The sequence below is a fragment of the Cuculus canorus genome, chromosome 1 (assembly GCF_017976375.1).
Source record: "Cuculus canorus isolate bCucCan1 chromosome 1, bCucCan1.pri, whole genome shotgun sequence".
Lineage (NCBI taxonomy): Eukaryota > Metazoa > Chordata > Aves > Cuculiformes > Cuculidae > Cuculus > Cuculus canorus.
Window position 1 is genome coordinate 146,160,698 of NC_071401.1, and position 13,922 is coordinate 146,174,619.

Genomic DNA, 13,922 nt, shown 5'->3' on the forward strand with positions numbered 1-13,922 from the left:
TTATGATTAGTTTGATAAAATCAAAGGCTTGCTCCGAAGGGCTGTGGGCTCCCCCTGGGAGCACACATCTTCTGCGAACACACTGCGGCTTCTGAATAGAGTAAATGTGTTTTCAGGAATTGGGAAGTTATTATAGACCCCTGATTTCACACTTGGTGAAGGTGTGAGCAAATCATAAAGTATTTGTGGGAAATCTCTTTCCCTAATTGAGCCATAATGCTTGCTTTCTCCACTCTCTCCCCCTCTTTCCTTACCATTGCTAGGAGTAGAAAAACTATTTATGGTCTGCACAGGGATTATGTTTTATCCACTTTATCCAGCCAGCGACCTACTGGAGTTTCATATACTTTAAGAAATATGAGCTACCAAACTGCCTCTTCCAATTTTTGTAATTTCAAGTATTTCTTGCATTTGCGGATGCCTAAAGGCTCAGGAAGCAAGCACCGTGGAAGCAGGAGAAGGGCTGGGAGCCATTTCTGCTTCACATCACAAGCTCTCAAATGACCTGTATCTCATTTAGAAATCTGCCAAAACACCTTTCCAAACAAACAACTTTTTCTCCTTTCAAAGTCCCCTGTTGAATAACTTGATATACCTTGAAGTCGGGCATACTCTGATGTCAGCTGCAAAGGGAAAATAAAATTTCCAGTACCTGAAGCAGGGGCTGGGAAGGGCTCGACTTGACAGCTGCCAGACACTGAAGGAGACTTTAAATACAGGACAGGAGTCCACCCCAGGCCTGGGAGGAGATGTGGGTTAAGCAGACACACGGTTTTATCCTGTAGTTACAACAACCGTGGAAGGGAAAATTTAATAATATGCTTAGCCTGTGCCCATAAGTAGCTGTTAAGCATATGCTGCAAACACAGCACAAGCTAGGTGAGGCCCAGCTTGTAAGCACAGGTGGTTTAGGTCCTATTAAAGGCCAACCTTCTGATTTTTATTTTTTTTAACTGAGTTTAAGGCAGTAAGATAAGCTCTCCACAAAGACCGAATGTGCAAAGCCTGTTACCCCCAAACACAGAAACACTGTGATGATGGTGACAGCCCCCTGCCTTCCTCTGGGTTCAGATCTTCATTTCAGCTTAATGTTAGGAAATGGCTATATTCTCACACTTCATCAAGGAGCTGCAGAAGGGCTCGTGGGGGATAGAGTTGTCAATAGTGACTGTGCTCCCAAACCCCCTTGGACTCAATAAGAGAGGGGGTTAGGAAGGACGGGATCCATTTCCTTGGGCCACCAGAGGAAGTGGCTGCAGGAGAGGTGAAGACAGGGGGAATCAGCGGAGAAAGGAGCTGCCAGGGCAGATTTCCCAGACATCAGTAAGACTCCAGTCAAATTTCAATGACAGGATTTCACACCAAGACAAGACAACTTGGGGAAGGAAGGCAAAGATGCTTCCCTTTGGTCTCCATCTCCATGTAGTCATTGTAGTGACCAAAGGAAAGAGCAATTGTGGTTTTTTTTTAAATCGCGAGGTCTGTATCCTTCAGCAGCCATGTGCTCATGGGGTGATACTCTCTTACATGACATGGGTCTCTGGAGCGAGCACTGATTCCGGAGGACTGATTCAGGGGACTGAATCTGCACAGTCTTACCTGAGTGGAAAAGAGAGGGCTCATTTTAGCTGCACAGCTGGGACACACCAGCCAGAACCCTACTGTGGGCTTCCGGGGTCCCAGATCCTCTCTTTCTTCGCCCATCACTGCTGTGGTACTCATGGACTTGGACAAATCACTTCACGTCTATGTGCCTTTATTTTCCAGCTGTAAAATGGAGATAATTATATTGACCTTCTTCATGAAATGCCTTGCAAATGCTAGACAGCAGCTAAGTACTATCACGATTATTGTATAAAAAAAATCCATTATAGCCTCTGGATGCTGAAGAAGAAATGAATGATGGCTGGAGTCCACATAAACACTGTGTTAGATCAATGCAGGCGCTATTACAATGTTGATCTGGTTTCCTAGTGTGTGTTCCCATAAATCCACATGGGGATGAAAAATCCAAACATATCTCTTGGCTGACAACTGACTGAAGCTATGTTACAGGGAGGAAGAAAAATCTAACCTCATTGCACAAACCAAACTACACATTTCTTTCTTTGATCACAGGAGGAAGAAAGCTTTTTCTGGCTGAGTTTTCTGCATATGATGAGAATTCTTTTCAGTTTATTTTGAGGGGTTATTTTTGCAGATGAGACATCTGAGTTTGATATGAAGAAGGCACTATGTCAAAGTGAGGCACTTATCACCTTTAAAAGTTGAAAGCTGTCTGGGAACAAAAGTGCTATACCGTTTGCTAAGAAAAATCCCAAACTAACCTCCACACAACCTCAAAAGAATATCTCCCGTACTCCACCTAGCAAAGAGGCAAACTGGAAAATGATGTCAAAGTTTTTCTAGGAAAGTTTCAGAAGAAACCAGCTTAATTCTATGCTGCATTAAAAGCCAATGCAAAGCCACTTGCTACTTTGTGGTTGAGAAACCATCTGCTTCCGTCTTCCCCTGCACTCCAGTCATCACCTATCAATGCCAATTAAACATTAGAAGAGCTACCCACAGAAGTAAAAGACACTTACTGTACCCAAACGGAAATGCATTGATTTCCTTTTCTTACAATGACAGAACTCATGCATTTTTAACAAGGGTGCGTGACAGAGGTGTTTTACCTGCTGGGGAGCAGAGAGCAGTTGCATGCTGCAGGCTTGCCCTGAATGATGGGTATCTGCTGTGGGTACCAGCATCTGCAGTGGTCCCAAACCACCCAGCTCCCATCTCAGCAGACACGGAGCTGCAGGATAGTAGGGATTACTCTGCCTTTTCCCAAGTCCCACATTAAGGAAGGAGAGAAATAGGTTTATATGGATGTTTTCTTCCAGAAAGAGACCAGTGGAGAAGCTGGCTCCACAGTCTGTATGGTCACAGGATGCTGTGTTCACTGCACAGTGCTGCTCGCTCAGGCATCTGCATGAACATTTAGGAGATGGATTCCCTGGGGTCACCATCTGTACAGTAAATCTGTAAACTGTGTAAATTGGTAGCCTCACCAGGCAGAGCAAGGTCAGCATGATAGCTGTCTTCAAGCAAAGCTTTACAGAGTCCATGTGACTTTTCACTTCAGATCATACACCGTTTGCCACTGGCTGGTTCTTAAGTACAAAGGTGGTTATTACAGTCCTTTCCAGGGCTTTTAAGCTGCTGTGTATGACTTTTCCAGAGATGCAGAGCACAGCACCTCACTATTCTCTTAATTAGAAACAGAAGATTTCATTTTAACTTGATGCCTTCCTTTGTTGTACACTACATTTTAAACCTCATGATGCACGTCTTTAGGAGACCTGTGGCTTCCAAATAAATTCTCATTCTGTAAAGGAAAAATATCCTAACAACATACCAGAAGACAAAAAGATTATGTATCTCAGTGAGACTTCTGACTGCGATAAGCCTTATACAAAACAGCATATAGCCCAAGCATCCCAGAACAACAGGGGGTGGGGGATGGGTAGAAGACCGGGATTCACATTTTCAATCGTGTAGCCCAAAATTAGAAGCTTAGGCTGAGATTTTGTTAAAGATTTATTTTTCCCCTCAGGCCTCACATATTCCCCTTGGTCTCAGCTGCTGCTTTTAAAAGCCAGTTCTTCCAAGACAGGGCCGGGGGGCTGGAAACATGCAGTACTGGACAGTTAAAATCTGCCAAAAATATTGGGGTCCTTTGTCTGCATATATCTGAGCATCTCTGCCCAGTGGAGGTGCTCAGTCCCTCCTCAGGATACGTAGAACTCATTTATATAGTGAAATACTTCTGCCATGGTCTGAGTTTCTTATTTGAAAAGGAGATGACATTTATTCAGTTGGTAGAATAATCCAGCAGCACACATTGTACCCCTCTCACAGCTCCTGGAAGAAAGCCCAACATACACATTCTTACTGATATAGAAGGTTTTCTGTAGTCACAGGCAAAAGTATTTGGCAAGGGTTTCAAAATACCTGTATCAGCAAGATTCACAGGGCTGGTCTCTGTTTACATTGCTCAGACTGTGGAAAGCAGCCTTCATGTAAAGGAGCAGTAAAAAAGGCCTTTAGTTACATGTTAGAAAACAAAATCATTGCAGGAAGATTTTAAAGTGGCTTTGCTAATGGAAACCAGGCAGCTAACTTCAGTCCTTTCAGTTGTTGACAACCCCTAATCCAAGAATGTTAGATCCAAAGGCAAATAAAATAGACTGTGCTTCACACATCCACCAGCAGGCACAGAAAATCTTCTGTTCCCTTGAGAGAGTCCTTGCCCCATCATGGATTACCCCAGCCATGCTGGGGCACCGGTTGAACTGCAAATGGCACCAGGGAGCTGGGCTGGGAAAAATAATGTGAAGAAAGCAAAACAGAATGGGGGAGGGTGTGAGCTCTGCTTTGTGACACAGCTCGGTGCTGGGACAGCCCTATGCATGGACACAGGCAGCCTAGGAGGAGGGTAGAGAAGCAGCAAAGGCATAAACCTATGTAGTCAGAAACAACGTTCCAAGTTACAGCTGCAGTACAGCCACTTCTTGCAAAGCCATAGCCAGAGTGCAACTGCTTCTTGCAGATCCATCATCTCAGTACAGACACTTCTTGTGTATCCTGAGGTTTTCTGGGATCAGGCTAGATCATGGCTGGACACTGGAAAAGAAGCACTTATGGGCAACATCAGAAATGCACTGAGCTTCATGTCCATCCTCTTCAGACCCTACCATTGTGTACATGCAAGGGACTATCTTGCTGATGTAAAAAATCTTCCTCTGTAATCCCAGCTGCTCCCACAGCAGCAGTTTTTTTTCATGAAGAGGTACCCTGGCCATACTGGCTTGGAGTGTGAGAGCATTTAATTGAAGAGCTGATTTCTGGCAGTGGGTGATCTTGGGTTCTTCTGAAGAAATCTTAAGTATGCTCTGTGACATGCACTACTGGGCAGCAATACGTTGTGCAGGAATATTTTATTTCAGAGATGACTAGGTCTCAACATGTTTGTCAGTAGACAGGATAAACAGTGTAATTGTGCATCCGTTTTTTTCTATGTAAGAGCTTTGACCTGACATTTAAATGCTCTCAGCGATGACCTTGGGGCAGCTAGGCAGAGCTAGATTTTTTATGGTTTTCTCAGCATCAATCATCTTGTGGCTGGCACCTCTAAAAATGAATGTGTACAGAAACCTAGAAGCAAATAGTTTTACAAATTTGAAAAATGGCTGAGTAACCTCCCCCCACCCTGGTAATGCCACAGAATTATATTCATTTTTTTGAGGTCAACCAGAATATTTTTAAGTTTCATCCTTCACTAAGGCTTTGCCCCTCTCTGGTTTTGTATTAAGGCAGAAAGTACTCCATAAGTCTTTCCTCATTGTCTATTGTTTGTTATCTTCCTGCCCTAATTTTAGATTTCACAAACTCTTATTTTCATCTTTGACCAAATTCCAGAATATGTTTTGGCTGATATAAAAATACATACACACACATATATATGTGTCTCCTATTTTTGCATTATCATTCCCATGAGGAAACTAAAATAAATGCCATATTCAAAGCAGTGCTGATTTTCCAAGCAGTATTAGGTTTATCCTCCCATACTGTGCACAAGGGATTTGTCTGCTTTTCGCTTTAACACAACTGCTCGCTGGGTTTCAACCAGTGACATACCTGCATTCTTCCCAGGAGGCTGCCGTTAATTCCATGACAGCCAGATGAGAGAGCAGTGAATACTGTTCCTAAGAGAGTTGTTACTTTGTACTTAGGATGCTGAAAAACTTGGAAAAATTATTCCGATTTTGGTCTTTATTCATATGGTTCAATATTACTGTCCACCTTTACTTATTTTGCTTCCACAAGTGACACCACACTCTGTCCATTAATCCTGTGTGAGAGGGTTGCTCTGCTGCCCATGTTGATAGCGTCTATATGAAAGGAGGAACAAATGATCAAATCACACATAAACCAAGTCCACGGATGAAATTAAGAATGGTCCTTCCAAAGAAACTATAGAGGTTTGGGAAGAGTTGACATTTTTATAATGTACTGCCGATATGACAAAAATCCCACAAGAGCTTCTCAGTGCAAGAGAAGACTGAGTAATGCTGGAAGTCGTAACACACTGCTTTTTTAGAGCAGCCATAAAGAACCCAGCTGCTGAAAGCTGAGGTACAAATGAAGAACTACTTCTGCCTAAATGCTTTCCAGTATACCAAGTTCTGCCTCCAACTTACCCAGATGCTGTAGGCAAGCAGAACAGGGTGATAATAGATTTTGAGTTTGATACGAGTTCTATAAAAAAAGAAAAAAGAGAGGAAAAAAATAGTTTCTGGGTGAAGCAAACATTTTTTTCAGCCTGAACATTTTGGCTTTGAGCTTTTAAAACTTCCAAACTGAACGTGAAGGATTTTGAAGTGAAATTGTGGCGAACAAGAAGATGTTAAAAGGAATGGTTCAACTCCTTTGAAGCTTGGGCTTGTTTCTCCCTCCTCTTGTGCATAAGAACAACTTGACTGAACTGACATTTTAGTCTCCAAAGTGACATTTTCTCTCCAAGAAAACTGGCCAACAAAATGTCCTCTCTCTCTGTAGCAAGCAGATACTAAGAGACAGCTCTGCATCCCTTTGAGTAGCTCCAAAACACCATCAAAAGTAAAAACGACATGTGAATCCCAAAACCCATCAAAGTGAAGTACATCCATCCAAAGTAAAGTATGAAGACAGCTTTATGCTTGTGGTAGCTTCTGACTACTGGTATCCACTTGCTAAGCTGAGGCAGAAACCCACCACGCTCCAGAAGGTAAATTCAATATAAAATTCTTTAAAGATTAATTCATATAGATCCTCCCTTCCAGGGAAGAAGATTCCTGTTGTGAAGTTCTCAGTGAAGAGGACTTTTGCCAAGCTGGGCAGAACAACTTCTGTTGCAAACACTACCCCCCCCGCCCCGTCCCAATCCTCCTTGGTGCCCTGCACCCTGGTAAGAGCTGGGAGTGCAGGGACAGGCTAGTGCAGCCATGCTCCTCATAGAGGAATGGAAAAATCAGGAAAGTCCCTGATGGGAAAAGTGCCCTGAGATGCACGTTAACTGTAGGGACCATGTTCCTCCTGGCCAGATGTGGGCAGAAGCAAGATGCAGGCCTGAGCGGGCACACTGCTGCTCAGTGCACCCTAAACTGCCGTTGCCGTGCTTCACCAGTGACATCCACTGCAGCACCCGTCTTAAATGTAACAGGCCTGAAAGCAGCCAAGCGGCTCTATTTAAAACTAAAGAGGAAAGTGCAAAGCTTTGAAGTCAGAAGGCATATAATGAATTCAGCAAAACTTTGTATTTCAAAGCCAGTTCTATTTGCAGAAGCCATCTGCCCAGAGAAAAGCTTGAACATCCACCTCTGACAGGAGTCAAAAGAGTTGAGGGAAACAGATCTCACTGAGGATGTTTCACATCATCTGTTCCCACAATATTTGAAATGTCACTTTGTAGTGAGCAGTTCCCATCCTTGTATCAATTACAACATTTACATTCAGCTCCCCTGGGGCTGTTGGCATTTGAAGCGACTGTCCAGTTCAGTAGCTCCCAGCAATTTCTAATGAGATATGCCAATAAGACATCACTGCTTGTCCCTTCTAATGATAACTATGAGCTCTCTGGAGCTTTCCCCTAAGCCACTGTCTTACTTATCCTCTTATTGAGGATTATTGATTTTTGTCTCTCCCCTTGCCAGCACTCAGCTTTTAAGCCACAAATCCAGAGATGGCTCCATCCAGGAGAACAAGGGGTAGTGTGGTGTGTGGCCCTTTCACAGGAAAGGAGTGCAGCCAGTGAGCCAGGTTGTCATCACGGGCAGCAAAAGCAAACCCACCCCTTGGGCAGAACGAAGCAACGAAGGTCACTTCTCCCAACCACCATCTCCCCAGAGCACTCATTGGCCATAACGGTTTGCAGCATGCAACTAGGGCTTACATTTCTGCAGCAAGGCAAAAAAACCAAAACAACAAAAAAAAACCCCGTGTAAAGCTCAGAACAAGCCTGTTTAAGAATTCCCTCTGATATCACTAGTCTTTCATACAGCCTGTAAGAACTATTAAAATTCTCTCTGATAACTGACTTCCAGAGAACACGAGATCCAGGCGAGACCATACCAGCCATAGATTCTACCATTATTTCTCCTGTCTTAAAATAGGTGCTAAAATAAACCTAGAAGTCATCTGTGAAACCAATCTACATCATAGAATTTGAACATCAGTCTCTGCATTACAGGGAAGTGGAGAAAAGCAGAAGTTATTCCCCTGGGAAAAGGGAGAAAACCATCACTGAAAGCTTACATCAGCCAGGGCAGGTGGAGGGATGCTAGTCATGGCCACTGGCCTTAGTAGAGCCTGGAGCTGTGTGAATGCTGATTGCCCACAGGCAGCATTTCTCCAGGTCTCCCCCCAGCCACATTGGAGGTATTTACAGACCTGGTAGAATCACCACTGTCATTGACAGTGGACAGTGACCCCAAAGGAGGCAAAAGTTATCAAGGTGAAGAGGGAGGTACAGTCAGGCAGAAAGAAACAGGTAACAGAACTATGTAGACTTTGTTTTACTAGAAATCACTTAAAAAACAGTTTCCTCTCATTCCTGAAACCTTGGCTTTCTTGTAACATTCACTGGATACAGCCTGTGATAAACTTACAGGGTTCCCACTGCTACAGTTATTTGATCTCATCACAATCTATAGTGTGTTTTTGCTTTAAGATATTCCTGCCAAATAATTATTTCTTCATCCGTCCTGGTTTGGTTAAGCACTAGCCTTTGCTCACCTGCACGCACACTCATGCCTGTGGCATCCAGTGGGAAAACAGCTTCAGGACCCTGTTACAGCACGTCAGACAGCCCTTCTAGGAAATGCTCTGTAACACACAGAGAAAGGAAAGTGCAACATTTTTTCCTTGATGGCCTTGAAACAGAAGCTTTCATAACAGCTTCTGCCCTTTTGTCAGTTCCAGAGATTGATTACTGCTCCCATACCCGTGGGTGAATGTAGGGATAGAGACCCTCCTAGCTGTGACAGCAACCCAGAAGGGTGCTTCAGAGCCCCAGAGCCACACAGATACATGTAAAGGGCTCAGATACATTTATAACCTTGCAATTCAAATTAGGTTGCACACACTAGCACACAGTCCCACCTCCCATCTTACTTTGACACCAGGAGAAGCAGAAACTCCATGCTTCCACACAGTCACTCCGACTTCAGCTGGGCTCTATCTGCATGAAGCTCTCGGGTAAGGTCCTCATCAGTGCCTGCACACCTAGAGGAGCGTATCTTCCAAGTCGACTTTCTGGCAGCCTTAGAGTCACTGATGTTAAGGAAGCAGCAGACTTGCTCTGTCACAACTTTACTAACAGTAACCCACCTGCCGCACCCCACCCAAACACTGCATTAGTATTCACAGAAAAAAAATCAAATTGGATCCTTCTATTAAACCTTTGTGAATTAGCACAGCATATTAACAAGATCCCAAGAATCCACCTGAGCCACGTGGCACCTTCTCCAGCTGGTGTCTGCCAGGACAAATCAGCAGAGGTACAATTCCCTCTAAAATGCTGAGGCTCAGCTGCTCATCACTGCTGTGCAGCCTCCATGTCCATCCTGCTCAAATACCTCCCAGGAGCTGGTAGAAAACTTGCTTTGTGGCTACTGATGCCTAATGCTAATTGCAAACAGAAGAGGCTGCTTAACATGCTATCATCTCGTCCCTTCTAACTTCTGGATTTGCAATTTCTTTCTTGCTGTTTTTAGGCGTTGGGGGTAATTTATTATCTGGACACCTTCACTCAGTAGGTTACCTCCTTCCTCCTTTCAGCCCAGCTGCCATCTCCAGAGGCACTGGGCAGCCAGATGGACTGAGGGACACACACATCTATTCATCAGCACTGCTTTTGTGAAGGGTAAGAGAAGGATATGGTCTATAAAAGTCCCTGTTTTTTCCACCATTTCTTTCTAAAATGGCTATCTCACACATGTTAAGGACTTATTCCAAACTGAGCATATTTTGCTTTTTCCTTCTAGATACAAAATGAATTGGTTGGTGGAGCAAGTTGTTGCATAAGTTGTCATTGTTAGTGGTTAGTGCGTTGCTGGGTTTTAATGTATAGAGGTGGGCACTGGTCATTACCTAAAAATAGATGCTTTTTGGCCCTCAAAAGCTATGTGGCAGGAAGGAAGAGGGAATGGGAGCACCAAAGGTTGAAACAAATTCCAAAGGTGGACAACAGCAGCAGCCTCGCTGTAGAGCCCAAAGCGTTGGATTTGGAATTCAGGGCACTTACTCCCAAGACTTTTTATGCATATACACCAAGGAGTCAAGCAAGTAAAACAACAACTGCCAAATTGTTTACATTCAAGCAATAAACAATTGAAGAGCCAATATCTACCAGTTGTACCTACTTGTCAGCTTTTTGAAACTAAGATAATTTATTTGGTGCACCAAGAGGAGGAGAAGGTGAGCGGAAACACGCTTAGACTAGGCTCTGCACTGCTAAGAGGACTAGTGCAGGCTCTTAGTTCTTCCTTGCTTCAGGAGGTCTAAGAAAGCAGGAGCTGGGCTCTGCTTCAGCACAACCTGGCATTAAAATGGCATTCTTAGAAAAGTGTCTGCAATAAAATAGCATCTTCTTACTGAGAAGATGCGCTTCCAGCAAGTATCAGGGTCATAGCTGCAGATTTTAATGACAAAAATGAACTTGTGACATATTGCTTGTGCTATCATTGCAGTCTTAACTTGGCCAGGAGATAATTAATGGAAGATGTGTGGTTGAGTCCCCTGTGCTGCTCTGAAAGTCTTGGGCTGTAATTGGTACCATTGGTTCTTGTAAAATAAATTGAACTCCTGATCCAGCTAAAAAGCAAAACATGGCACTTTGAAAGAAATGTTTTACTTTAGGAAGTGGCATTCTGATAAAGTGATTTTAAACCTCAGAGTCTCCTGGGCAAATTTCTGGTTCCCAGCACTGTCACTCTCCTCAATGTCGTGGTGTATACTCTCTGATTTCACTGCCACGGCTCGGTGCTTTGAGTAGCTGGTGGCTCTTGATGACGCATTTTGATGCATTCAGCACAACCACATACTAGCATGAACCAGAGATCACCATTTCTCTGGCTGTAGAGCTAGAGTAACATGGACCTGTGCCCAGACAGCATTGGCAGTGGCTGGAAAACCAACAAGAGAACTGGGAAAAATCCGCTCCAATGAAAGCATGGAGCCGAGAAAAATCTGTCATGGTTCAGAGTACCGAGGGTTTCAGGCAGCCCAGTTCTGGTGTCAGGAGCAAGCACTACTCTTTCCATTTCCCTGACTCCCTCCCACTTCTCACAGTCACTCAGGAGCCATTTCTCCATATCCTACTTATGCACACACATATCAGGCAGAGCTGATAAGGAAGGACAGGAGGGTCTGACAGCCAAGTGGCTCTGCTACAGGCTCCCTGTGTGGCCTCACATGCCATCACTCAGTTTCTCCCCATAAAATGACTAGCAGCACTTCCTTACCTCCCGAGGAGGGGTGAGAACATAAAAACAGCAACAGCCACAAAGTGCAGGGTTATTACAACCATCCGTCCAGAGAGACTGTCAGCTTTAGCACACAGGCTACTGTCACACTTGGTGCTGAGAGCATTCCCAGCAGATGTGCTATTGGATAGAGCACATGGTGTGTTTCTATGGTGTAAGTGCCTCTGGGCTCAGAGTTGAACAAACTATTTTCTGCCTTGGAGAGAGAAGGCAACCTCTTTCACCAGGTTTCTTTTTTTTTCCTCCAGGAGAAGGGGGCAAAGGAAACCTCTGTCACCCTGGGCACGCTAGGGGAAACGGAGCAAGGCTTTGTTCCCTGTTATGCAACAGCCCTCTGACAGGAAGAAGCTGAGAAGTCAGTCGTAGCCTCCACTCCTCCCTCCTTCACAAAAGCAACAACTAGGTGTGGAAAGATTCTGTCAAACCCTACACCACATCAGTTCTTGCCGCAAGTGTTCCCTTGCCTCGACCGCCCTAAAAGGAAATATGGTGTAAACAGTCTAGCAAGACCCATTCCAGCCTCCTGCTGTGATGCATCAGGAGATTAACGTATTAACTCTGAAAAGCCCACTAATTTTAAGGAGAAGTCTACTTAAACTGAAAGAAGTTTTGCAGAGATCAGCAGTTTATCTGATGCTAGGGAACCAGGGAAACCTGTTAACAGCAGACTGTGAATAATTGAGAAAATTTTTCAACTCGGCTTTTAAAGGACCTTGGATTAAAATACTGCATGGGTTGGCAATACTTTGCTCCTAATCTTTTCAAATATACATTTGCAATGGTTTGTTTATCACTAGGCTTCTGCTTTGCAATCAGACAAACGCAGGTTTTGCTCCTCCTGGAGCTCCAGCTAAGCAGGGTAAGCCAAGGCAGACATTGCAAGAAAGATTATGGACAAAAATGTCTATCTGATGCAGGAGGCTCCTTTGGTTGGTTTTCTTTTTTGGACATAATATCCAGAGGCATTGAAGTATTACTTGATAAAAAGCAGGAGAAAAAAACCAACAGCTCAAAATTATATAAGCTAAACTACAAGACGTGAGATGGATACCAAAGTAGCTGATGGGGCAGGGAGGAGCAAAAGCGGGGATGCGAGTGTATGACGGATGTCAGTACGGTGGGGTGGAAGGGATAAACTTGCTGAAAGAAACAGAACTAACAGTGCACCTAACATACCCATCGCAGAGCCTGACAGACTTCCCCCAAGAACCAGTTTCACAGGTGGAACTCTGTCAGATTATCCTGCTACTGCAGCTGATCTATGACAGTAGCTTGCCTACGGCTGGCCACATCTTCTAGGTAAAGAGGGATGCATTATACCTCTTACACTGTGACGTATTTGTTTATGTGGTTTCAGCCACGATATGTGCATGTGCTTACTGAGCTCTACAGAAATCAACAGTGACAATAAATATGCTTTCGCAGCCAGCTGCTCCCATGCCTCCTTCGCTTGGTCAGACAAACAGACCAGGTATACATCTTTTTTACTATCAAGGAGCAAATGTGAAAATCTGATCCAGAAACAGTATGCAGAATGAAAATCACCCCTGGACCAATGGGATGTTTGGGCGTGTTTCCCACTTTTTCATCCGAACGTACTAACCAACAAGAAAGCTGGTGAAACCAGAAAGCTGGGAACTGCCCTGGTGGAGCAGAGATCCAGCTGTCAAGGTTGCTCTGGAGTGGCCTCTGTGTGGCTAGAGAACAGGAGGACAGATCTAGGGCATGCTAGGCTGCCAGGAAGCCAGAGCAAGGACACTGCAATGTGTCTTGCAGACACCAGAGACTCAGTTCCCCCCAGAAGCCATTTCCCTGACCCCAGTGAGCAGCTGTGCTCTCCTTATTCCAGAGCAGCACCATGTGAAGCAGCACCATTTGAGACAACCACCTGAATTTAAAAAGCAAATAAAAAACAACCAGCCAACAACTTAAGAGCCCAGAGTTCCTGCCTTCCTCCAGCATGGATTTATTCTGAAGCCAGCTATCCTAATTTCCCTCTAATCTCATCAGCAATCATCCATGCACAAGCCATTTGGCTAAGGTGGTCTGTTGTCCCAGTTTTGTCCTGGCCTTATCTTCCTTCTTTACTTCACGTGAGGAAGATGTACATTCCATTTCACATAAGCTTGGGAGTACGTGAGCAATTATGTGTGACCAGCTACATATAATTATCTTAGATGTAGGCCTATAAATGATTCATTAAGATCTGTATCAGTCAGTTATTTAATATGTCCTGCTAATTAAAACTTTTTGATAAAGACAACTACATCTTTCTGTAATTATGCCTCTGGACAGTGTGATGCAGTTCCAACTAGTATTTGCATTTCTGGGTGTATGTTGACACTAAAAGTAGGG